This window comes from Chiloscyllium plagiosum, chromosome 12, assembly GCF_004010195.1.
Source record: "Chiloscyllium plagiosum isolate BGI_BamShark_2017 chromosome 12, ASM401019v2, whole genome shotgun sequence".
Lineage (NCBI taxonomy): Eukaryota > Metazoa > Chordata > Chondrichthyes > Orectolobiformes > Hemiscylliidae > Chiloscyllium > Chiloscyllium plagiosum.
The window spans coordinates 59,846,081-59,874,030 of record NC_057721.1 but is presented as its reverse complement, the minus strand read 5'-3'; the positions used below and the strand labels follow the sequence as shown (position 1 = coordinate 59,874,030).

At 39.1% G+C, this 27,950-nt stretch overlaps 1 protein-coding gene across 3 annotated transcripts in view; it reads right to left on the bottom strand.

Moving 5' to 3' along the window:
- Positions 1-27,950, bottom strand: part of epha3 (eph receptor A3) — a 244,779-nt gene that overhangs the window by 155,388 nt on the left and 61,441 nt on the right. The window lies entirely within an intron of this gene.

The following is a 27,950-nucleotide window of genomic DNA, read 5'->3' as shown; positions in this document are numbered from 1 at the left end:
GGTTTATTTGAAATCACAAACTTCCTGAGTGCTGTCGCTTTACCTGACTCATCTCATCCTCTTGGAAAACTCCAGGAATCTCATGGGTCTCCAACTGTCTTTCCTACCTGACCACAAAGCAGAGGAAATTTTTGCAGATTGTTCATGCTGACCACAGTAAAACAAAATAAAATGTAACATATTTAGAATAAAATTAAGAATAATGACTTTGATAAAGCATATTTCTTTCAATCTCACATGTGGTCTTAGAAATCTACATCGGATCAATCTCGTGTTACATTCAACAAACTTCCAATTTTCCCTCCTAAGGGAGTCCTGTTGCCTCATTCTGGCCATTGTCTCCATGACTACTTTTGATTATTTTTCATTGATGAACACAGACAATAGTCTTTTGAACACACAACTGGTGTCACAATCAAAAGAATTCTGTCTCAACCTTTCAGCAGAAGATATTGGATAGTAGTTAGTAGAGCCAACATTGACTGTTTGATCAGTGGTGTTGAGATCAGTGATAGAAATCCCATTACTTTCTAACTACCTCCAACTTCCTTAGCACAAACCTGACTCTATGGTCTGCATGAACAAATACTGGCTCTGTAAGACCTTTTCTGACAAAATGATGCCAAGATCTGTAGAACAGTATAAACCAACTTTGAAAGATTAATTCTACTACAATGTCAGTATACTATCTATCACCATCATTCACCATCCAACTTTTGCCAAGCTGACAATATACTGTACAGCCTTTCTGCATTTGAGAATACAGAAGAGATTGTTAGACCTTACAGAGATGCAACTCATTCCTCATAGACACACCTACTATGTGTGTAAAGCTAGGAAATACAATACAAAAGCCTTTTAAATTTCCTTCTAACCAACAGTAATGTTTGCAAATGACGAAAGATGAGAAATGCATGTTTTGAAAGCTAAAGATATTTTATCCCCCAAAAAGGATTTTTTCTCACATTTTCAAAGACTTGATTTCAACTATATCTTTCAATTAAGGCACATTTTTTCCTGTCATAATACTTGGAGGCTGGTTCTTCAGTATGTGTAGAATGTTTTATTCATTGTTATATTTTAATTAATTGTGTAATCACCCAATTTCTCCTGATAATGCTGACTCTCACTGGCCAGTGACTTCATGAGTGCCTCCTTTATACCAGCTCATTCACATGGCCATTTGTCAAGTGTAAGCCTCCATGATGTAGTCAGTTTTCCCGCCTCTATATTGGTCAGCCATAATAGCTAATTAAAATGAAGTGTATGGAAGGAAAACACCAGTGGGGACAGAAGTGGAAAAGCCATTTTAGTGTCAAAAGCCTGTACAAGAAAGGGAGGTTCAGCTGCAAATTGTGGTCCGGAGCACATACCTTGGGTAAATTAGTTTTCTTTCTTTCTCCAGCCCTCCTGTACTCTGGCTGATTGTCGGCATATCACATCAGGATGAAAAGCTTTTGCTCAAAACGTTGATACTCCTGCTCCTCAGATGCTGCCTGACCTGCTGTGCTTTTCCAGCACCACTCTAATCTCTAGCATCTGCAGTACCCACCTTCACCATATTAAATCTTTCCTAGTCCCAATGTTTCCATCTGTGCTGTTACTGGTGGATTTCATGTTTATGGTCTCCTGGCACAACCACAACACTCTCTGACTGAGAGCACAACTACCAGCCTGCTGCTGAGCATCGGTTAACTGCATTTCTATGCCAATTCCTCCAAAGTGCATGGTAGTGATGAATCTCCAAGCAAGTTTCCCCCTCAAGAGCATCAACAGGTCTTTCACTTTACGTCTGCTGCACATAGCTTTCTCAAGAAATATTGCCAAGGCAAAATGTAGCCCTGCCCGTTGCTATATGTTCTACAACCAAGTGTATATTCTAACGTGTTGCTTTGGAATCTCAAACCTCTTGGCTTTCTGTTATTTCATCATGCACAAACAGATGTTGAAATAGGATTTGACTTTCCCGTTTTGTTCAATCCTTGAATAGTGGCTTGTATTCTGTTGACATGCTTTGATAATCATAAGCAAATTCCAAAAAGTACATTGATCAAAAGCAATTCAAAATGAAGAAGCACAGTGGACACCTAATACTTAGTTATCTCATCTCAGGATCAGAATTACATGTACCTATCCTTAAAACGTTGTAAATTACAAGGATTCTAATTTTGAATTACAACTACGCTAGTTTTAAAATTTGCAAATGGATCCAATTGTTTTGCTGTGTTGCGCTCAGAGTAAAACTGGACAATCGATATTCAAGTCTGATCATCTGATTGTTATACACAAGACCCTTCATTGGCTAACAATGTTTCTTTTCTTTAAAAGGGACAAATACTAATCATAATGGCTTCTGTAATTACCTGACCACAGACTGAGGCAAGTCCAGGGAATCCATATGCAATAAACAAGATGCACTGCATTGATGTCATTGGAAGTTTGAAACCAGGATAGAGAGTGTAGTGCTGGAAAAGCACAGCAGATCAGGTAGCATCCGAGGAGCAGGAGAATTGATACTGACCTGCTGTGCTTTTCCAGCACCACACTCTCGACTCTGAGCTCCAGCATCTGCAGTCCTCACTTTCTCCTAGAAGTTTGAAACTAACCAAGTTAGTCAGCATCAAGAAATGTGCATCTCTTCTTTAACTTACACTTGCACGCTAAATTCACATATTGGAAGTTAAATGTTATCTGTGGAATACTCGGTTTGAAAGGACAATGGACCAGACTCAGGAGTATACTAACAGACTTCTATCTAAAGCTGCTTTGACCAGCAAATTAGAGAGAAAAAGAAATACAGATTTTCAAAAACAAAAGTTAGAAGTTGCTCTCTCTCCTGGCTTCGCACAATCTCGAAATCAGTGCCCAGTCTAAAAACAACTTGGAATAATATTCAACCAGCCATCAGGATCCACAAACTTTGCCATTGCTGCAGAATAAGAATCAGCAATTAAACAATTAGATTTTAGTCTCAGATTTTAAATCGAACATCTGAAAGTCCAAGGACTTTTTCGTCAAAAAAAATCAAAATCTGCAATCCCTCATCTTTCTACCTGTGTCAGGCATTATCTTCTTTTCAACTCATGACCTGTGTTTGTGTATTTTATATTAAATTTTCAACACTTTTTCCAGAGTTAGTAGGTAATAAAATTCCTCTTTCTCATGCCCAACAAAATATTGTAATTTGACTCCTTCATCTAGATCTAATTAAGTGTGTTTGACAGCTCTGTGCTAGAAAATGTTAGAAATTGTTGTTACAGATCGAGGTGATTAAAAGAGTCTCACCTGGTCTTAACAGTGATTAGAAATGTGTACTTATATCAATAATTAGAATACTCAATGATACAAAGGATCTCAACTTCATGCTAGTAATGGAATTCCAAAGTACAAATTGCAAAAAAAAATTAGTTATAATTTATTGAATGAGTGCTCAAGTCACAGTGTGATAAATTAATCAATACTGTTGTTGAAACACACTTAGATTCTTTGAACACAATGTAATGGTCTTGAAATATTGGTGGAAGACAGTGGTTTATAAATACTTAACACATGAAAATTCTTCTGTTCACTATCTTAACTGTTATACTTTAGTTTAAGCAGATTTATATCTATGTTAAAATAGCAAAGAAATTTGCTAAAGGTTTATACACTATTATTATGAATTGATAATATTTTATCCTGTGTTATCTATCTCCAGCAAGGACTTCTCTATTCCTTTGCAATAGCAACGCAACTCTCAAAATGTCTATAACCTGATTTGACTACATATGGACACTTTGAGAATTATCAGACCCAATAGGATAATACTCCCAACTTCGGCCAATTACGATAGAAACATCAGTTGTCAATGGTATATTGTTTCAATTTGCAGGAAATTACAACAGATAGTAACACAAGATGGCAATGTGGCCTTGTTGAACTCTTCAATACTCAGTAGTTTTACTATTGATCCAGTGTCAAATTTGCAAAACATTCCCCACACCCAACACTCAGATGTAGACAGGCTGTCTATCCTCAGAGTCTTCCCTCGATACCAGTCTTGGCCTCTGACTGTGTTTCTAGCCAAACATTTGTCCAGCTCCTTCAAAATATTGAATCAATGGACAAAAGGGGTTAAAAAAAATTAACAATTTCCTCCCTGCTGTGATGAAGAGGCAAGCTAATATCCTGCTCAGGGTACATGTTATTGCATTCTCAGGCTAACTTCACAATCTGGGAGATAACACTTGCTTCAAGCTTTCCCAAGTATTCAGCTGTTGTATTGTGCTATGTTCTCCCAAAGGCATTATGAACAGCACAACATTTTGTTTGTGACATCTGACCCATGAATTAACACAGGTAAGCCTTAATTAACAGTTCACTCACCCTCAATAAACACTCAAAAGTTGAAGTCCAAGTAACAGGATAACGAACAGGTTAAGTGTCTGGCAATCGCTGATTGTTGATATTAAAATTAAATTCTGAATTATTAATAGGGTGGAATAAAGGCAGCAAAGAAAGTCAAATTTTAAGGACAAAATTATCAGTTTGATCTGTCAGCAGATAATACATTTCTTTCCTCCCGAAATAAAGCACACTGCTTTGATTGACAACAGTGTAAATCATAAATTTTGAAATGGACTGCTGGAAATGATTCAAGAGTGTGTTGCTGGAAAAGCACAGCAGGTCAGGCAGCATCCGAGGAGCAGGAGAATTGACATATTGGGCTGGAGCCCTTCTTCATCCTTTCCTGATGAAGGGCTCCGGCCTGAAACATCGATTCTCCTGCTCCTCGGATGCTTCCAGCAACACACTCTCGACTCCGATCTCCAGCATCTCCCCAGTCCTCACTTTCCCCTTGCTGGAAATGATTCTCCTCTTTATTTTGAGCAGGAGGGAAATCAGGGAAGAGTGCTTACCCCAAATTTGCGACTTGCACCAGGTCTGGATGAGGATTCCTGTTGGCAACAGAGATTCAAAACTATTAACGTCACCAAGGTGCCTTAAAGTTAGCCCTATAATCCATCCCAGAAAAAATCTGCTGGGTTTTCAGGCCTCATGCCCACTGGAAATAAGGTGTTAGTGGCCCATAAATAGTGTTGATGACTTCCTGTGGTTGTTTTAACATTCTCTCCAGACCTGCCACTGGGTTGACCAAAAGGCCCCCACATCAGGCAATGCCTTGTTTAGAATCTTAATGGGATGGCTGCAGACATAAGAGCTCAATTTCCATTTTTTAACTGATTTGAGTCGAACCAGCACTGTACACACATTGTCCAGTTTCTGCAAGCTGCTCAATGTAAGAGTCGTCCTTCATGAAATACCTGTTTATTTTTGTAGGACCTGGGGGAGTAAAAACCTCTCCCTCAGGCTGCTGAAAACCAATGTGACCTTCTGCTGCTTCGGCTCCCTGACATTTCCCTTTGTGTTTGAGCTCCCCCAGTGCTCTCTACAAATCTCTCCTCCTTCCTGCTATTGGTTTCCTTTCAATGGTAGTTTAGAGGCTTCTTTGCTCTGCCTTTAGTACTCAGTCCTTTGATAACCATAGCCTGCAAGCCCAATATTATAGAGCCGTAGCCATCAAAATGAATTGAAATTGACTGTAGATGGAACATTCTCACCCAAAAGCCTCTCGGATGGAAAATTGCGTTTATACTCATAGAATCCCTACAGTGCCATTTGGCCCATCGAGTCCACATCAACCCTATGAAAAGCTTTCCACCAGATGCGACCCCCTACCCTATTCCTGTAACTCTGCATTTACCATGGCTAATCCAATTTGCCTGTACATCCTCTAAGTGGTCAAATTAGCATGCAAATCCACCTAAGCTGCACATTTTTGGATTGTGGGAGGAAACTCGAGCACCCAGAGGAAACCCACACAGACATGGGGGGGGGGGGGGGAAACATGCAAACTCCACACAGATAGTCGCCTGAGGCTGGAATCAAACCTGGGTCCCTGGTGCTGTGAGGCAGCAGTGCTGAGCACTGAGCCAACCGTGCCGCACAGAGATCCCAGAATATTGATAAGGGACAGTGAGAGTGACTGATTTCCATCCATCAGCCCCTTACTCCGATCCAAACCTTCTCAGAGCTTTGATGGGTTGGCGTATAGCTTATGCTGATGTGAATTGAAGTATTTCAACCTCCAAATACCACCATGAGCAGTTAGCTCAGCACAGGTTTGATAAGTGAGGCTGCAAGGCTCAGCACCACAATGTCCACTCAGGGGCAAAAGAAGGAATTCATAGTTGGAGCCAGTGGAACTGGGTGAGGTCCTGAACGAGTACTTTACATCAGCATTCACCAAGGAGAAGGACATGGTTTCTGGCAAGTTTAGGGAGGGCTACATTGATATTCTGCAGCATTTTGACAGAGAGAAACAGGAGGCGTTGAGTGCCTTGAAAAATATTAAGATAGGTAAGTCCCCAGAGCCTGATTGGATCTATCCCAGGAAATTAAGAGAGACAAAGGGAGAAGACTGTTGAGATCTTTGTATTCTCTTTATTCACTGCTGAAGTTCCAGAAGACGAGAGAACAACCAACATTTTGTCCTTCTTAAAGAAAAAAGGAACAAGGGATAGTCTAGGAAATTATAGCTGGTGAGCCATCCAGCAATGGTAGGAAAACTACTGGAGAAAATTCTTAGGGTCAGGATTTATTCACATTTGGACTTATTATGGTTAGTCAGCATGGCTTAGTGCAGGGGAGGTCTTGTTGAATAAATTTGATTGAGTTCTTTGAGAAAGTGAAGTAGATGATTGATGAAGCTAGGGCAGTGGGACGTCTTCTGCATAGATTTTACTAAAGCATTTGACAAGGTCCCTCATGGTAGGTTGATTGAGAAGACAAAGTCATATGGGATCAATGGTAGCTTGCTAAGTCGGATACAAAATTGGCTTGGTCATAGAAGAGAGGGTAGTTATGGAGGGTTTTTTTTTGACTGGAGGTCTATGACTAGTGATGTTCTGCACAGATCAGCGCTGGGACCCCTGTTGATTGTAATTTATACAAATGATTGACATGAAAATGTAGGTGGCCTGATTAGTAAGTTTGCAGATGACATGAAAATTGGTGGAGTTGTGGATTATCAGGAAGGTTGTCAAAGGATACAACAGGATATAGATCAATTATAAAGTTGGGTGAAGGAACAGCAGATGGAGTTTAATCTGGACAGATGTGAGATGATGCATTTTAGAGGTCAAATGCAAGATAAAAGTTTACAGTAAATGGCAGGACCCTGAGGAGCATTGATGTACAGAGAGATCTTGCAGTCCAAAACTTTAGCTCCCTAAATGTGGCAACACAATTAGATAAGATGATAAAGAAGGCATACAGCATGCTTACCTTCAATGGTTGATGCAATGAATGCAACATTTGGCAAGTCATGTTGCAGCTGTATAAGCCTTCAGTTAGGCTACGTTTGCAAGATTGTGCGCAGTGCTGGTAGCCACGCTATAAGAAGAATGTGGAGGCTTTGGAGAGTGTGTAAAAGAGGTTTACCTGGATGCTGTTGAGATTAGCTGTAAGGAGAAGTTGGACAAATTTGGATTGTTATTGCTAGAGTTTTGGAGGTCAAGGGGCAACCTGATGGAAATATATAAAATTATGAGAGGCATGGATAGAGTGGATAATCGGAGTCTGTATCCCAATGGTGGAAATGTTAGATTCCAAATAGCAAAGGTTTAATGTGAGAGGGGAAAGTTTAAAGCAGATGTCTGAGGCAAGTTTTTTTTTACATCCGTGATGGTAAGTGCCTGAACTGTGCTACAAGGGGAGGTAGTAAAAGCAAATACAATAACAATGTTTAAAGGGATTTAGACAGACACATGAACAAACGGAGTGGAGGGATATGGACCATATGCAGGTGGATGGGATTAGTTTAGAATGACAAGACAGTCAGCGTAGACATGGTGGGCTGATGGACCTGTTCCTGTGCTATATTGTTCTATGTTCAATAATCTATGTTTACTCTTAACCAGTTCAACATCTACATCCTACAGAATAACTTAATGGGCATATTTACAATGTCTATAAACAATTTAGTTACAGTAAAGAATAGGAACATTTTAGATGTTCTTATTACAATGGAGCGTGACCAAATTCCAACTTAATTCACTATTAGTTTACAGAAGTAATTAACAACTCTCTACTCCAGCCTAGCTGCACATTTGTTGGAAGTGCACTTCCCACAGATATTTTCAGTAACATTCATGCCAAAGAAACAGGATCTCTCTCAGACAAACATGCACTGGATCAGTTACACTGCAGTTCTAACACAGCTTTTTGTTTAGCTAAGCAGCTGCTTTTGTTTTACAGATACTGGCCTGCCCTGTGATAACACAAGCCACTGTAAATATCTCGCAACTCTGGTTGCTTGTCTGTCCAGTGTCCTCTTCCTTTGGCGACTGGGTTTTCAGCTCTGGAAGCCCTTCTTTCAAACTCTAATATTCTCCAGCATTCTTTTCACCTTTGAGACTATCCCCTGAAGACATGCTACTTCAACAGAGTTTTCAGTTACACTTTGCAATATCTTCCTCCTTTACTCAGTGACGATTTGTCCGACTATATTCCTATAAAGTATCAGGCAATGTTAAACGTCCATTAAAGGTGAAAGTTATTGTTCTATATTAATGGTGAGTTATATTGCTTAAGTGCAAATTGAAGGCATGTTAATGCATTTTAAAGAATCACTGTGACAACCTTTTTTTATTAGAATCAAACAGTGTTCCCTTGTCCTACTTTAAAGATTTATTTTTGGTGCTAAAAATCACTGTTCATTTTCAAGTATGGTTACATGTAGACACTCTTGTGACCAGATGAGGAAGGGTACCCACTTTCCCTCTCTTCATTTCACCACCAATATTTATTGTACTTAACACCCGATCTAAGCAAAAGTAATTTAAAAAGCTTCCACTGTCATATACATACACATAAAGTGGGCTGACAGGCAAATTGACTTTGAATACGCAATAAAAGTCAATGGTGCACAGATTTTTTAATAACCTATTTTTCTAATCAACCTGTTATTCTACAGCACTGGAACAGGTGGGACTTGAACCTGGGCCTCGTGGTCAGAGGTAGTGACACTCTACAGCACAAGAGGGCCTACACAGATCTTTTAGATTGGTAACTCGGATTGTTTTAGGCTGGACACAATTGTCTCTGAATTTAGCAATGAATCAGTGAACCGATGTTGAAAGACAATTTACCTTGCCATCTGGAGATGGTCTGCTGCTGGATTAAAACAGTGCCCCTCATGAGTGCATGGACCAAAAACAGGGGGAAAAGAGAGTCAGAGAGAGAGGGAGATTCTGTTCTGTGGCCATGAGAAATCACCTTCTTAATCTCAAATGAAGGTTGGTTGCATCACCATACAATCTTCCTGATGAAAGGCTTTTGCCCGTAATGTCGATTTTCCTGCTCCTCGGACACTGCCTGACCTGCTGTGCTTTCCCAGCACCACTTTAATCTTGACCATACAATCTTGTCTCACCAACTAACCAATGGTCCGAATATGATTATTGCACATTGATTTCAATTCCATGATTTAAGCATGATTCAATTATGACTGAGCAAGTTCATTGTATCCCATTGTATAGAATCAACTCAACTGTTCCCATCCAGTTGACTATGCAAATGATTGACTGGACATTTTACAAACAAGTCAGGAGATGGTTCATTCACACTCATCCCAGATGATTGCCTCTGATGGGGTTTTTCAGAACAGGCCAATTATATTTTCATGGCTTTGGAATTTGTGATGTACGGTGTTGCAAATGTTCAACTATCTTAGCAGCTGTTGCGTTGAGTGCTTTTTTAAAAAAAGGTTTCTTGTTCAGTCTTATTAAAACTGAAACAGTGTTATTAGCTCAATAAATGTGTGAAATTATGTTATAAAGGATAACTCTAATTATGTATGCTTTTTGCCCTCTATATGGTCAAGTACAATTGAAAATACCAGATGCATACACACAATCAATCTTGCAGCTCTTCACAGAACAGTCCCTACAACTTGCAAGTCTCCTTTATGTCTCCACAGTCAGTACTGGATTCAACACACAAAATATTATCTCATTAGAGAACTTTATTGTTTTAAAATGTATGTTGTATGTTCCCAAGACTGATGGATTGCATCAAACAGTATATTCCTTTGATTTCTTGCAATGATCAAGGCACTAACTTTTTTAATAAATAAGGAAATAACAGACATAAACACGGAGCAACAGAACAGTAAACCAAAGCTGAAATAAACCAAAGCATAAATTTTAAAAAAAGATTCTCAAGCATCAAGTTATTTCTTTTTACATATTTCATTTTTCATCTTTCATTTTATTGTTGTAAATATTATTTTAGCTGACTGGAGACTCCTGACACTACGTTATCTGAAGGCAGTCATTAAGCAGGGAATTATTTCTTTTGTGGAATTCTGGAAGTGGCATTTGCAAAAAAAAAAGTGCAGTCAGCACCAGTTGGTCCATGTTGCACATGTGTTGCTGTAGTTACATAGTCTACTATGGCCCAGCAAAATGCTTAGATTTAGTGAAAGCCTTTCTATTGATTGGTTCATCTTCACTTATTGATTGAGTCTCTAACCTATTGGCATTGTCAGGAAGTTGGTGTCAAATTTCTCTTTTTTGTGCAGTGAGACACTGTCAACAAGCCTCTATCCCACTTGCAGTTGAGGCCCAGGAGGCCTTCAACCAAGCTAGTGACCCTTCCCCTGAGCCAAGTTCCATTTGTCAGTTGTGCACATTGCAGCCGCCACATATTCTGGGGATCAGCTGGCTTGAAGTGTGAACAGAATAGCCTATTAGCATAACTATAGCTCAGCCCTGTCCACTTGATTACAAATTCATTCAAATTAATTAATTTTTAATTTTGCGCTATCTCAACAGTTATAAATCAAGTTAGCTGATCGCTTAAATGTTTGGGGAGATATTAAATGTCTGAGGCGGAAAATGGCAGATCACAGGCTGTGCTTAAACAATCTGTCGCTCTGCTACTGAACAAAAGACAATTATTCCTCATAGACATTAACTCAACCTTATTTTGAAATATCACCTAAATTACTTCTATTGCTTCTGACAAATGCTGCTAAATGCAAAGAAAGGCTTTGATTTACATCAAATGGCTTTCTGCATGCAGAATTAAGCACTAACACTGTTAGTGACAGAAAGCCTTGACTTCTTCTGGCTTATTGGCAAAGCAGCCAACTATGACACAATTTACATAAGCTCATCAGACTAGACAACTGTAGGAAGATTGAATGAGCTACTATTCAATAAATGCATTGAAACTGTTGGATAAAAATCAGAAACCAATTGAAATTTCCTTAGATAAAAGCCTGTTCCTTTCAGCTTTGAAATTCATAAGTAAGTTATAAAAAGTGCTGGAAACAGGGAAAGCCAGTGAGCTTTCACAATTTTCCTTCGTCTTAAGGTCCCTTTTCCAAAGTAGTAACTGTTTGAATCATTTCACAATTTACTTGAATAAGCTGTTTGCTGTGATTTTTGGTTCACCAATATGGACTTTGGTATTGCTGAAAATAGACACATTTTGTCAAAAGCTTTTGCCTTGCACTCATCAGGACCATTCACAAGAATACTCCATTCAAGGGGAAAACCAATATTTATACTGCATGAGAGTAGAGTGCTGATTGGTTGGCAAGTAAAATACAATTGTTAGAGGTCATGGAGAATGCATCTATTAAGTCTGATTGATAGTTAACATTCAGACTTTGTTTAAATTTTAAATCAGGCAGATCAACTTTGATTGGTCAGGTGATTGCCCTGAGAAATGAACCATGACTGATGAGGAGCTATGTAATTAAATCAAAAGAAATGCATTATGTATACATGCTCTTTATAGCTCCAAAGAACAGCATCCTGTTATTATATATGCCTTCCACACACAAATGTATCTCAGTGCAAGCACCACTGATGATTCTAAATTGATTGTCAGTGTAATTCCTTGCACACTCAGAATTATCCAGCAAATGCCAGACCTGCTGAGCTTTTACAGCAACTTCTATTTTTGTTCTTAATTATATTGGTTTCTTGATTGTGATGGCATTCCTGAAGCACCTTCGGGGTAAGTACATTGCCAAATATATTAATTAATTTCAATGAATACACTTATTTTAGGATTATCGAGCTATCTCTGATGACAAATATTGTTGAACATTTCAAGAATGTTGCAACATTTAAACTAAAAAGTATCGTTTTATTTCTTTTCAAGAGGAAGGAAAAACTATTAACTTGCATTGCTTTTTCCTTCATCTTACAGATTTTGTGCTCTTTTAAACATTCAAATAGTTGAAGGAAATGCCATTTAACAAAATTATTAACAATTGCCATTTTTGCCATTGATTTTTCCAATATTTTAAAATAACTTCAACAATGTCAGCTTGCTTTGTGAAGTGATTTTCACCTTCCACAGATTCTCAACACATTTTTCTTTCTCTTAAAATGTAAAATTTTTCATCTTTCTTCTCAGGGATTATTATCGATGTCATATATCCATCCTGGATTTAAAATTCAGACATTTCTCCTTCCAGCTCTAAGAACCACCAATGGAAGTATTATAAACTCTGGTGAGCACATACAGAACCTCTCGGACAGAGAAATCTGGTTGGCTCTGTCTAGGCACAGTCTTTTACATTCTGATGGACAGAGCTTCTCTCATCATGTCAGTTAACACTTACGAGTATTAGCTGACTTATACAAATATTAGTTGTACATCAAGAAGTTTTAGCAGAGGACTCATTCTAATTCCAATTTCTAAGTCAAATCCTGGAATGGCAGTGTCACATATAACCTTCTGGTCCAGACAGAGAAGTGCCACTGCTTGAACCTAGTTAACACCTTCAATCTACAGACTTACACTATTTGAGGAATATTTAGCCCCAGATTGGTCAGTTGCATTCTAATAATGTGTAACACATTCGAAATAAACACTCTCCCCATTATTACCTTTAAGAAGTGAACATGTTAACATCATTGCAATAAAGGTTTGCATGACCACATTGCACATGGTAATTTGTGCCTTCATATCACTGCAGGGGATTGAGTCTATAAAAGTCCACACAAGTTGGTAACAGGACTGGGGAGGCAAATGAGTCAATAATGAATGCTCAAATCCAGCTTAATGCACCCAATGTGCATTCTTTATGCCGCCTATGACAACCGAGTAAGTGATTCCCGGTCATAAAGTTTAATTACCATCGGCTTAAAGTAATTAAACACAGTAGGTTAATCAGGTTTCCAACCTCAGTAATACCATTCTGTTAAATGGGCACAGGTCCCAGTTCCAACATGGCCTATTCCAGCTTCACTGGATTTAACAGCTCACTCGTGAATCGAGTGTTTTATTCTAGTAATTAAATGCTGCACTTTGAGTGGATTAATACCTTCTCACTGGCCAAGCCAATAAAAAAAATTAATTCAAATACATGTGGAATCAGTTTCCTAGCATTTCTCTTACAAAAGAGATTAAAGCTAGAGCACAGCAAAAGACAAAAAAATAAGATTTAGTTTTCAAAGAATCTAAAATATAAAGATCTAAGGGTCTAATAGTGTAAACTTTTCTGCAGGATTATGACTCCAGGATTCCTTGCTAAGCTCTGAATTCATTCATCTCCACGCTTCCCACCCCCTGCATTTGGAACACATTCTAATAACAGGCTGCGGTAGAAACCAAGGAATCCTGTGGTTAGGGTATCAGATCGAGAAGCATATTCTAGGGAATGCCGGCATTTTTATAACACCAAATGAACATGACAAATCTCGCCTTTGTTACTAAAATAGCCTAACATCACTCATCTGTGCAAGAGGTAAGGCTGAGTACTGCAAAAGATGAAATTACATACTACACAGCACTGCACATACTTTAGAGTTTGACATTTTTTATATATTGCCTGCACTTTTAACAATAATTATCAGATAACCTGTCTGCTCATTCATTCCTGGTTAACTCTACACGACCCAGCTTTATGAATGTCACATAAAGGGGGCAGCAGTAATGATTAGCATGTTAAGGTGGAAAAAATTCTCAGATCGTCCTGTAGTAAGATGCACTGTTGCAGTAAATTCATTTTCTTTCCAGCTTATCTAGACTTAGGTTTAAGCTGTAAGTTGGACCTCATTTACATATATATTTTTGAATGATAACATGCACAAGAAATCTCTGCCTAAATCTCGTGCCCTAACAAGTTCAAATAAACTCGCAGTTTTACACAGTTATTCATTCACAAAATTTGAATCACTAGGTCACAAAATGGTTAATTGGTTCAGCTTATTAGATTTCTTTAAATTTCTTAAACGTACATCCATCTTCTCTTGCTGTATAACACTGAAATGAATATATTTAGTGAGCTGAGCATTTCTGCATAGGAGATGAGGGAAAGTCCTGTATTCAAACACAATGTTTTATTGGTGTGCTTGATTTAAATGACTTGGAGGTGCCGGTGTTGGACTGGAGTGGACAAAGTTAAAAATCACACATCAGGTTATCATTCAACAGGTTTATTTGGAAGCACTAGCTTTCAGAGTGTTGCTTCTTCATCAGGAGGAATTATTTGCAAATTAATAGAAAGGGAGATTAGATCCTTATGGCTCTGAATAATAAGACTGAATTAAAGTTGGTTTGCTTTTTAATAGATATTTACTATAATTATATCAATTAGTGGGTACTACCAAATTCGCCAAGCAAAGGTCATATAAAGCCTACAACTCGACAAATATACAACTGTTGGGGTTCACTAGAAAAGATGTCAGGATAACATCTTTTCAATGGATCTCGAGACAGCAGACTGGGAGATGAGGGGCACTGAAATTACTTTAAAGAAACTGAGTTGACCACACAGTGCAGATCAAGCCAGCAACCATCCTGTCTGTTTGACACACAACCACAAATCTGTGTTTGCTGGAGACTAGAGAAGTATGAGATGACCTGATTGAAACTTATAAAATCCTGAGAAGCGTGACAGGTGTGTCATGGAGATGATAATACCTCCAATGGGAGAATCAAGAATTTGGAATCACTGTTTAAAAATTAAAGGTCGCCCCTTTAAAGATGGGTGATTTTTTTTTCTCTCTTAGAAGGTCATGAGTCTTTGGAATGAAACAAAGAACTGCAGTTGCTGGAAATCTAAAACAAAATAGGAAGTGTAAGATAATCTTAGCAGTTCTGGCAGCATAATGTTTCCGATCTGGTGACCCTACTGATGGTTGCACTACTTCTGAAGAAGGGTCACTGGACCTGAAACATTAATTCTGTTTTCTCTCCACAGAAGCTGCCAGATCTGCTGAGCTTCTCCAGCAATTTCTGTTTTTGTTTCATGAGTGTTTGGAACTTTTCTTCAAAATACAGTGGAAATAGAGTCTTTTAAATATTTTTAAGGAGGTGGGTAGATTCTTAGTAAGCATGGGGATAAAAGATTATCGGGTGTGAGATTGAGGTCACAACTAAATCAATCATGATCTTATTATACAGCACAGAAATGAGGGCTAAATGACTGACTCCTATTTCTAAATTGTGCATTCACTGTCTTAATCATGGGAAGTGTTAGAAAATGTCACCAAAGCACTCCAGTGCGAAGACCGAGGAAGGCAAAATAACCAAATACTGCTGTCAGCTGGTGTACTCTTTCTCCCATCTGATCACAATGATACAGACCATGAACTAATCCAAGACAATCCTATCATCCAAACTGTAGCCTCTACATATCCTTCTGGTCCATTGATTGCAGAGTATCATTGACAAAGGTGACACTTCAATCTCACCTCAATTTTAAATATAATTATGGGAGGTGGGCTGGCTTGACCATCAGGGCTTTTCTTGTCTCGTGTTTTTGTAAGTTTTTACTGGCGTTATCATCCTTTTAATATCCATGCTGTCTGACCATTATCATGCTATGCATCAATGTGACAATTCCTCCAGGCTATATACAGCCCTGTTTCATAACTATCGAAAGCTGTGATCTAACTATTTTCCACTTGGGAATATTTGTACCTGTAACTGTCGTTATCGCTGCCCATAATGCAAAGAAAACAAAAACGGTACCATAGCAAGTGAAAATTTTATCCACCTTTCCAATTATCTTCTGTCCTCTCGGTCACAAGATTTTTAACAACTACCAATTCTAGTCAAAAGACGTGATTTGCTTTATTTCAATCTATAAATTATTTAATATGATTTTGCTTTCAGATTGCAACAATAGTGAACCTTTAATAAACAGCATTTTCTGTCATGGAGTCATAGAGATGTACAGCATGGAAACAGACCCTTTGGTCTAACCCACCCATGCCAACCAGATATCCCAACCCAATCTAGTCCCACCTGCCAGCACCCGGCCCATATCCCTCCAAACCCTTCCTATTCATATACCCATCCAAATGCCTCTTAAATGTTGCAATTGTAGCCGAAGTGAAAACAAGCAACTTTGGTTAGTTTGCTTCAAGGGTCCCCTTCAACATCTACATGAAGTGATAAAATAATTTTCGATGCCAAAGCAATATAGTTTATCTATACTACTGTGCCAGAGTGATACAATATAACTACAGGTTCTGTTACAATAAATCTGAAATAAAAATCAGGAAAAGATAACCTATTAATCAACTGATCTGGCACTTGCGAGAATGAGCACTGAAGTATTCAATCTAGTCGAATGCATGTGTACAATATTCTGGAATGGAATTAAGCTGCATACTTCAGTCAAAGCAGAAAGAGAGATGTTCCTGGACCATGCCTAAAACAAATCTCAGGCATCTTTGCAAAAGACTTATAAACCAGGTCACAGGCTTTTGTGGGCACCCACTGTGCTCAGGATGGGGATGGGGGCCCAAGCCCAGAGCAGCACCAGGGTTACGAATTCTGTCCCTGTCCCCTACTGCCAAGACCTGTTTGAGGCTCCTCGGCCAATATTGGTGAACTCTTAAAGTGATCACTGGAGGCGCACCGTCAAACAAATTTTGATATAAAACAAAGACTTTCTGACCCGGATGTGGAGCTGGGAGAAGCAGGAGTCCAGTGCTGAAGACCACCGCTGACTTTGGTTTGCACCCTCCTGATTGCCACTGAGCTGCTACTCAAAATCCAATGGTGTCTAACCAGTAAATGGTCTGTAGACACCCAGCAAGAGTCTGAAGTTGGCCAGACTCATTTAAAACGAGGCCAGAGGTCAAAATGTGATGAGTTTCGAGCATTGCCTGTCCGGGACTGAGGTCATTCCTGGCAAAATGCACAAACCAATTTCTATCTGTGTTCTGAAGTAGGGTCACTGGACCTGAAACATTAACTCTTCTGTTTCTCTACAGATGCTGCCAGACCTGCTGAGTTTTCCCAGCAATTTCTATTTTAATTTCTCTCAGCCAAAGGCTTCAAGGTTCTACAGTTCAATTGCAAATATGATGTGGAGGTGCCGGTTTTGGACTGGGGTGTACAAAGTTAAAAATCACACAACACCAGGTTATAGTCCAACAGGTTTATTTGGAAGCATTAGCTTTCGGAGCGGTGCTCCTTCATCAGGTCAAGGAAGATGAAAGAACAGTGCTCCGAAAGCTAGTGCCTTGAATCTTGAAGCCTTGATTTTTAACAATTGCAAATTGTCAGTTCTTTTTAAACAGAGCAATTAATGCTTAAGTAACCCAAAACCTTTCAGAATTGCCACAGTTTCTTCATTTATTTTTGCAGATAAATATTTATTATACAAGTATGGCAAATATTCAGTTCATAAGGATGGGGCTTCAATTATTCATTATTGTAACAGAGAATACTATGAAGATCCAAAAGGCCACAGAAACTTTCGCTCATTCACATTTGCTGGTGAAGGGGAAAAATCATCCATCACAGTCACATGTCCTGCTGTCTGCTGGCAAACCCACACTGGTCATCAGATCCTTGGTCAATAGCTCACCAGCAGTGCCTCTGCTGAAAAGGGGAATCCAGATTACATGTTTTACCACACAACAACCATGTATTGTTCAAGCACAGACTAACAGCATTGCTCTGAAGGAACAGATATAACAAACTTAGTAACAATAAAAGGAGGAATGCTTTGATGTGATGAAAAGGAAAAAAAAATCTAGTTTTGCTGCTTACCCTAACCCTTTCCTCTTTATTGCCACCTTAGAAGTGATCTCTCACTTTCTGTGGTCTTTAGAGTATTCCATTATGTAGATCTTCTTTCAATTGGCCATCACAACATCATCTTATATCACTCCTTAAGGTAAACAACAAGAAACAGAAAACAGCTTCGCTTCATAAGCATCACAAATATTACTGTGCCTAATTTTCTCACAATTAAAGAGCAATTCAAAAATATAGCAGGTTAATGATTTTGACATTACCATTTAGAATTTTTAAAAATGCACAATCAAGTTATGATAGCTGCACTGCTTATGATGAAAACATCTTAATCTCCCTCTTCCCATTTCGAGTTAATCTTTTGAATTCAATATCCAGCTCACAATCTTTACTTAAAAAACATTAAGACACTCAAGTCAGAAATTTTTAAAAAATGATAGGGAGGTCATATTCTGTATTGTCTAATTTGTAAATTGGTGAATGAACATATGAGATATATTACATCGCACAGTAATTGGGCAATTTATTTTATAACGATTTCCATCCTTCAAAAAACGTTTCTTGTCCCAGGGTCTTTCTTTCAATGTCTTTAACATAGCGTGATGAGTGGCATATTATGAAGATATAATTATGGTTATCTTATAATGTGCTTTCCAGATTGTCGATTAAGCTTTCCATACAAGACTGAACAAAAATCTCTGCCACATTTCAAATGTCCATTAGAATCACATATTGATTTCCAGGCACCTGGCAAAACTTAACAGGAAGAATAATATTTACTAATTCCCTAATAATCTTCAAAACAAGTGTGTTATATGTACTGGTGACATGTGGAGAGCCTCCTTATAAAGGGAATAACAAACATTTTTGGTTCACAACGTTTTTTTTTCAATTACAGTAATGTGGTACATTGCCGAATTATTTAGGTTGGTCTTCTCTGCCAATTTTATGCACGTGCCGATGTTCTAAGGAATTTTTAAATACATTTCTTCTCAGGGAGTAACCCATTGCAGCCACTGAATCTCAGTGCCCATGGAAATGCATTATGCCGAAGTGGCAAAATATTTCAATGTCCAACTGAGGCCATGGATTCTAGTACCACATTGCACCCAAACCGATACTTATTATGATCATCAACATCACACAGACTAATTTTCATTGAAGTTTTAAACCAATTTTTCAACTTCATCTGCATAATAATGATTCAATCTGACTTGTGTGGTCTCCAGGTGGATGGTTGAAGACTTCTGTTTCCAATATTATCTCACACAAAAATAATTTTCATTAGATATGTTGAATTTGATTACACAATACAAGGTGATTAAACCAAGACATTAATATTTTTGCCAGCAGCATAGATACTAGTGGTAAAAGTGTTTATTTAACACTGATATTTTGCTTTTTGTACACTGGTTGGATTGTTGGATCACAATTATGGGGTGGCACAGTGGTTAGCACTGCTGCCTCACAGTGCCAGAGACCCAGGTTCAATTCCCACCTCAGGCGACTGTGTGGAGTTTGCACATTCTCCCCATGTCTGTGTGGGTTTCCTCTGGGTGCTCTGGTTTCCTCACACACTCCAAAATAAAAGTGCAGATCAGGTGAATTGACCATGCTCAATTGCCCGTAGTGTTAGGGGCAGGGGTAAATGTAGGAGAATGGAATTGGGTGGGTTGCGCTTCGGTGGGTCGGTGTGGACTTGTTGGGCGAAGGGCCTGTTTCCACACTATAAGTAATCTAAAATTATTACAAACATTGTACCTTGTGGAATGGTCTTTCTTAAATTTAAGTATATATGATATAACATCAAATTAACTTCCAAGTCAGTTTTAGGGGTGATTATAATGTTTGGGATACAGAACAAAGGTGGGTATGATGTTAAGTGATAGATCAACCACAACCTTAATGAACAATAGAAGTGACTCAAAGATGCAAAGGATCTATGCCTGTTTCCACGTTTAACCTAGCATTTGTAACACCCTCTGCGGCTATTTCACAGTTAACAATAACTACTTTCAGTGTTAATCCACAGGTTTACCATCATATTTCAACAGCTGTTTAAAAATGTGCTGTTGGGCAGGCTCTCATTCTTGGCTATAATGACTTTCCAACAAAAGTGCTATGAGTATCAGGAAGTGCCTCCTCAAGAGTGTGTGCATGTGTAAAAGCTAATGAGATGCAAATCAGGTCCTCAGGATTCTTTTCTGCATATTTCTCACCTCTGCACTGTACAAAGTTAAGATTGCTGGCATATACCATTGTGAAATAGCAAAATGAAACCCAAAGTGAAATTCAACACTGATACAAGAACTGGCAACAAAAATGCTGCAGAGCTTAAGCTGTGAAATAGTTTTTCACACTTTCATGTTGTGCTTCACTCCCTGGTTGTTGCTAATTGCCATTCTATAACAGACTTCTTTAACCCTTCATCCATTCAACAGAGAAGGTGGAAGTTTGGGAATATGCCTTTATCCGCTTGCAATAGAAAGAGGGCAGTAAGACAGCCCAGAGAGATGGTAAGTTGATTACATGGTTCAAACTGTTGCGCATGCCATTTAGTGACAGGTCTATCTGCTTCTGATCACTACGATAGTGAGGTGAGGCTGTTAAGAGGTCAAGGGCCTCAGTGGGCAGCGGAGTGCAAAGGGTATCCTGCCAGAAATTTATTCTGGTACAAGCAGGAAAATGGTAGGATTCAATTATACCACCAAACCCACTATGAGAGGCAGCAGAAGAGTCAATGTCTTTCAGATTCACCCTCTTTACATATGAAAGGCAATTGCCAAAGTAGAGCCAAGCTGATGAAAGCAGTGCATTCTTGGAGAATACCAGCTCAACAACACTCTACCAAGATTCATATGATGACTAGAACCATTATACAGCATATTGGAATTCTCAGATACCTGAATCAACCTCACAGTGTCTTAAAGTAGAACCAGGACTGGATGCCAAGATTTTTTGATGACTTAACAAATGCTTCATAAGTCTCCCAGTCTTGATGGGCTCCACAAGGAATGTATGTATGCCATCTTAATGCCAGGGGTGTTTTCTTCAGATCACCTTCACAATCTTCTGCTAACAATCATTGTGCAACCACGCACTGACAGGCTTTAGAAAACAGCAGCCTTTGGTCAGGCATGGAGATGGGACCCCGAGGCTTGAGATGCTAATGATGGATGAATTAGCCTTTCATCTTCCTTTCCACCTGCCTGATTCAGGGCAGCATTCAGATTCCTATTGAAACTTCAGAGTGTTCTACCTGCCCAAATCTGTATGAGATGAACAGAAAGTCTTGCTATTTAACTATGCAAGACCAGAATTAGATACCTTTGCTTTAACAATACAGGTCTGGACAATGAATTGAGTAAAGGGAGAAATTAGGCCAAGCAGCCAGAATTACATCAATATTTGAAATTTAATTTAAAAAGCTCAGCATCGGGGCCAGAGTTCTGAGTCTTTCAAAGCCTCAATGCTTCAACCTCAAGCAATTGCACAGGACAATTTGCAGAATGTATTTCTAATCCAATTTCCATCAATTTAGTTGTTCACTTAAACAGGATAACCCAAATTCAAATTTCCTGCAACAAAACTGTTCGGGTGGGTTTAAACTAACTCAGCAGGGGGATGGGAACCTGAGGTGCAGTTCCAGTACACAGAAGGTTGAGAATAGGGAGGACATTGACAGGATTTCACGGTCACAGGAATGTGCTGGCAGACAGCAAGCTGGTTTGGAGAAAGGATTGTCAAAATGATTCTGGGCAGGAGTCAAAGGAACAGGGTGGTCATTTTAGGGGACTTTAACTTCCCCAACATTGACTGGAAATGCTATAACTCTAGTACATCGGATGGATCAGCTTTTGTCCAATGTGTGCAGGAGGGTTTCCTGACACAGTATACTGAAAAGCCAACAAGATGGGAGGCCACACTGGATCTGCTACTTAGTAATGAATCAGGCCAGGTGTTTGATTTAAGTGTAGTGAGCACTTTGGAGTGGGTGACCATAATTCAGTTACATTTAGTTTAGCAATGGAAAAGGATAGGTACATGCCACAGGGCAAGAGTTATTGATGGGGAGAAGGGCAATTATAGTGTGATTAGGCAAGACAGGAGGGTAGAATGGGGTAGCAAAATACAGGGGATGGGTACAATCGAGATGTGATGCTGGTTTAAGGAACAGATATTGAGTGCCCTTGATAGGTATGTTCCTGTCAGGCAGGGAGGAAGTGATAAGGTAAGGGAATCATGGTTTACTGAAGAAATTGTATCTCTTGTTAAGCAGAAGAGGGAGGCTTATGTGACGTTGAGAGGAGATGGTTCAGGTGAGGCAATGGAGAGCTACAGATTAGCTAGTAAGGATTTAAAGAGGGAGTTAAGAAGAACAAGGAGGGATGTGAACAGTCTTTAGCACGTAGAATAGGGGAGAACACTAAAGCTTTCTATAGGTATATGAGGAATAAAAGAATGACTTGGGTAGGAATAGGGCCAGTCAAATATAAAAGTGGGAAGTTGTGTGTGGACCCTGTGAAGATCGGAAAGGTGTTAAACAAATGTTTCTCATCTGTTTTCACTCAGGAAAAGGAGAATATTGTCGAGGAGAAGACTGAGATATGGGCTATTAGACTTTAAATGATTGAGGTTACTAAGGAGGAGGTTTAAACAATCCTAGAATGTGTGAAAGTAGATAAGTCCCCTGGGCCAGATGGGATTTATCCGAAGATTGCCTGGGAATCCAGGGAGGAGATGTTGGAGCCTTTGGCCTTGATCTTTGAGTTGTCATGTCTACAGATTTAGTACCAGAGGACTGGAGGTTTGCAAATGTTGTGTCCTTATTCAAGAAGGGCAGCAGAGATGACCCAGGTAATTATAGACCAGTGAGCCTTATGTCTGTTGTAGCAAAAGCTTTGGAAAGGATTATAAGAGATAAGATTTATAATCATCTAGCAAGCAACAATTTAATCGGAGTTAGTTAACATGGTTTCATCAAGGGCAGATCGTGTCTCGCAAACCTCATTGAATGTTTTGAGAAGGATAGGGTAGTTGACATGGTATACATGGACTTTGGTAAAGCCTTTAATAAGGTTTCACATGGTAGGCTTTTGGAGAAAATATGGAGGCATGGGATTGAGGGTGATTTAGTAATTTGGATTAGAAACTGGCTTTCTGTAAGAAGGCAGTGAGTGATGGTTGATGGAAAATATTCAGCCTGGAGTCGGTTACTAGTGGTGTGCCACAAGAATCTGTTTTGGGACCACTGCTGATTGTCATTTTTATAAATGACTTGGACGCACGCATAGGTGGATGGGTTAGTAAGTTTGCAGATGACACTAAAATCGGTGGAGTGGTGGACAGTGTGAAAGAATGTTGCAGGGGGACTTGGATAAACTGCAGGATTGGGCTAAGAGGTGGCAAATGGAACTCAATGCAGATAAATGTGAGGTGATTCACTTTGGGAAGAATAACAGGAAGGCAGAATACTGGGTCAATGGAAAGATTCTTGGTAGTGTGGATGTGCAGAGGGATCTTGATGTCCATGTACATAGATCCCTGAAAGTTGCCACCACGTTGATAGTGCTGTTAAAAAGCATACGGTGTGTTAGGTTTTATTGGCAGAGGGATTGAGTTCCGGAGCCGTGATGTCATGCTGCAACTGTACAAAACGCTAGTGCGGCCTCATTTGGAATATTGTGTACAGTTCTGGTCGCCCCATTACAGGAAGGATGTGGAAGCATTGGAAAAGGTGCAGAGGAGATTTACCAGGATGTTGTCTGGTCTGAAGGGAAGGTCTTATGAGGAAAGGTTGAGGGAGTTGGGTCTGTTCTCATTGGAAAAAAGAAGGCTAAGAGGGGATTTAATAGAGACATACAAGATGATCAGAGGGTTAGATAGGGTGGACAGTGACAGTCTTTTTCCAAGGATGATGATGTTGGCTTGTACAAGGGGACATAGCTGCAAATTGAAGGGTGATAGATGTCAGAGATAAGTTCTTTACTCAGAAAGTGGTAAGGGCTTGGAATGCCCTGCCTGCCAATGTAATTAACTCACCCATGTTAGGGGCATTTAAACTGTCCTTGGATAAGCCTATGGATGATGATGGGATAGTGTAGGGGGATGGGCTTAGATTAGTTCACAGGTTGGAACAACATTGAGGGCCGAAGGAACTTTTCTGCACTGTATTGTTCTATGTTTTATGCTCTATGTTCTAAAACTAGCTCTAAACTTAATTAATATGGGTAAATTTCAGCTAACTGTCGATCACTTTTAAAATGCAAGTTTAGGACTAGAAGACTGGCATTGCAACCTGTCTTAATTTATGTTTACTCTTTTTTAACAAGGCAATACTAATGTTGAGGACTGCATTTGTAAAGCTTGACTCTTTATACTGACATACCTGACCCACGATTGATTTGACTGGTCATAACATTAGTGACACAAAATTACACCTTTAGCATTAATCCAAAAGTTAAATAATGCAGATGCTAGAAATCTGAAATTTTAAAAAAATGCTGAGAAGACTCAATAAGTTGGACAGCATCTGTGAATTGGTGGTAGGTCATTGACATGAAATCTTAACTCTATGCCTGCCTCCACAGATGCTGTCAGACCTACGGAGCACTCACAACATTTTCTGTATTTATTTAATATTAACTGCCTATGCCAGGGCTCTCTATGCTCAAGTCAATGAGAATATTCAAGACAGAGAGCAAGGGTCCTTGGGCAGCAAGAGAATAGAGGGATCTCAGAACTGGTGGCAACATAGAGTCGATATAAAAATTCGACCATGATTTTCTTTAATGGCCAACAGGAGGTGTGTAGCCTCCTCCTAGTTTCTGTTAAGAGCTAGTTCGGAGTTGATGGATATCTTCCTGCAATCCAAAGCTGCAAACATCTGGACGCATCTAACCCATTTTCTTTTCTCAGATTAGCACTGCATTTTTGAATTGTTTAGACTAACTGGTGCATTGAGCAGTGCTTAAGCCTCTCTGGAAAAGCTTCATACAATATGTTAAACCGCGTGGCACTTCATGGGAAAATGCATGAGAAAACAGATTTGAACTTCCAAGCTTCTTGCAATGTTGTTTGGCCACATATTAAATGGTTTCTATGGATGCAAAGTTTTTTATGGTATTGTTATTGGTAGCTACTTCAATTTGATTTCAACTTTTTGCAGTTCTTCAGTGTTTGTTGTAGTACTTAACAGTGAACCTTATCGTGATTGAAAGACGCACGAGAGAGAGAGAGGACGAAACGGAAAACAACCCCATTCTCTTTTCTGAAGCATTGCAAAATTACAGTTAAAGTTCAAGTGCAAGCTTTGGATTCTCCATTTTGTTTCTTTGCTGTTACTTTTGAAAAGCAGACCAGTGAAGGAGCCAGAGGTTACCATCTCAGCTGTCATTGCTATGAAAGATGATCCATTATTAGCCTCTATTAAGCACACTCTAGAAGTACTAACATAATGGGTCCTTCAAAAACACCCAAGAAAGAATTCTGCCACTCAACAGTTGCGGATGTGCCGCATTTCCACTCAACGACAGACGCTGCTGTAGCTCACCCAACGAAAAGAACAGTTAAGGGGTCAAGTGGGAAACAGAAGATAGAAAGCATTGCAGTAATAAATAACTACAGATGCTGGAATGTGTAATGCATTGCTTTGCTGTTGATTGAGATATCTGTTTTTTTTTCCCAAATGGCAGGTAAGGAATACAATACAGAAAACCAGGTGAAACTGAGAAAACTGTCCTGGTCACACAAAATTGGAGCAAATGACTGTCCCTTTTCATCACCTGCAGCTCCATGATCTCTTTACTGACATTGCTTTTGTTCAGTTTTCAAAAAGGTTTGTTCCTTTGCACCAGCCCTCTACCTACCTGTGACTCTTTCCAGTCATTTCAACAACCTGAATCATAACTTCGAATGATTTCCACACTGCTGGGCAAATGCACTCATTTAAAAACGATTTGTTCAACACACTGGTCACAGTATTGTAAATTGCCTCTCCTTATTATGGTTAGTTTTGGTTAAGAGGCTATAAAGTTAATGGAGCATCCACAGTTTCATCACACAACATCGTTACGTAGCTTCAATTAGCTTTGAGGATGATCAAAGGAAAGAAATAACAGGAAAGAAGGCAGGACGGGATAAGGTGCAGGATATTGAGATAATTTGGAATTAATAATTGCCTAGACAAAATAGAAAAATGTCAAGATTAGAGTGGTGCTGGAAAAGCACAGCAGGTCAGGCAGCATCCGAGGAGCAGGAAAATCGACATTTCGGGCAAAAGCCCTTCATCAAGAAAATATAGAAAAATGTACTAGACTTTATCAGATTTATGATTGGCACAAATTAATGACGTAATATTTGCATGTGTTTGTAATCATCTATTTGATTACTTCTGTTCGTCCTGCCATTCGTTTTTAAATTTAAATATACCAATTACTTCAGCACATTTTCGAATGATAACATAATTATTTGGAATCTTGCCTACAGTGTGTCATCACTTGTCGATATTTTTGGCTCAGATTGCTCATCATTCTCTACCAGTAATTTTAGTGGTAAATAAAGGTCTGTAGGTATAGCAAACATTTTTGAGTCCAGTCCAATCGAGTAAACGTTCGTGTCAGCTTGGCTAAGTTAGAAGCCTTGAGGTTGGTGGATCAGAAGATTTATGGATTTGCAACCCATGTCTGGAGTTTGAGAGCACCCATCATTTTAACTGATAATCTGCTGTCATACTGAGGGAGAGATGTAATGTGTGGGGTCACTGTTTCCAGGCAGGACCTCAAGATGAAGCTGACTATGATGATCCAGATGGCTTTTATGTAGCCTTAGCATTATTTGAAAAAGAGGTCCAGTTGATTTTTTTCTCCTTTAACCAATAATATCAAAAAAACACATTTTATTAGTCCTTCATCTCACTGCTATTTATAAGAAAACTTGCAATGAACAAAATGGCTATGCTTATTAAAACATGTAATTGTAGTGTCAAGTGATTTGGAATATATCCAAAACAAATGATAATTGCTGTGTTAAAATCTAAATTGAAATTCTTTATCTCTGATCCTATCTATATCTTTTAAACTAGCACCTTTCAAAAATCACATCAAGTTTCTAAATCCTGTGATTCACTTCAGGGAGAGGCACTGTGGTGATTGTAAAGAGGTCAGCCAGGTGGACCTCAGAATAGGAGTTCCCTGACTGGGGCTGTTTATCTGGGCCAATCAGGGAACCCTGGCTGACAGATCTGAATGGGAGTGTCAGAGGTTCTGAGCTGGCTCTGAAGAAGTTGGATCAGTGTCAGGGACTCTCCATATGAAAGGGTGACTTGGTGTCAGGATACCAGATACTGGCCTCTGTGCAGTTATTTCAGGCACCAGTGTGGAAAATTGGATTGAAATACTATTGAAGATGTACCCAATTTTTTGGTTGAATCAGAGATCAATCATTCCAGAAAAAGAGGAAAAGGTGTTGTTCTTAGCCTCCTTTAAGACACTCAGCATAATTCTACTTCAAAGAGCCTTCTGTCAAGGATAAAGAATTATGAGGGAGCAAACACACTTAAAAAGTGAAATCCTCTTAATTTCTATTACCCATGTACATCTATTCAATTATTTGCTGTACAAATGAATTGAGACATGCAATTAAAACATTTTGACAAAACAACTCTCTCACATAAAAAAAATCCATGAGAATGTCAAGCAGATTTGATACTTATCCCATACACTACTTACACAATATGCTGCGTGTCTTTTAAAACATTATTAATGGCTTGGCCTAAATGTGCTCTACTTAACCACTCCAAACATCTGCTGAAGTGTATTTACACTAAAGAACATTCATTTCACGATATTGCTAAGGAAATGGGATAAGGGTAAAATCAGTCAGGT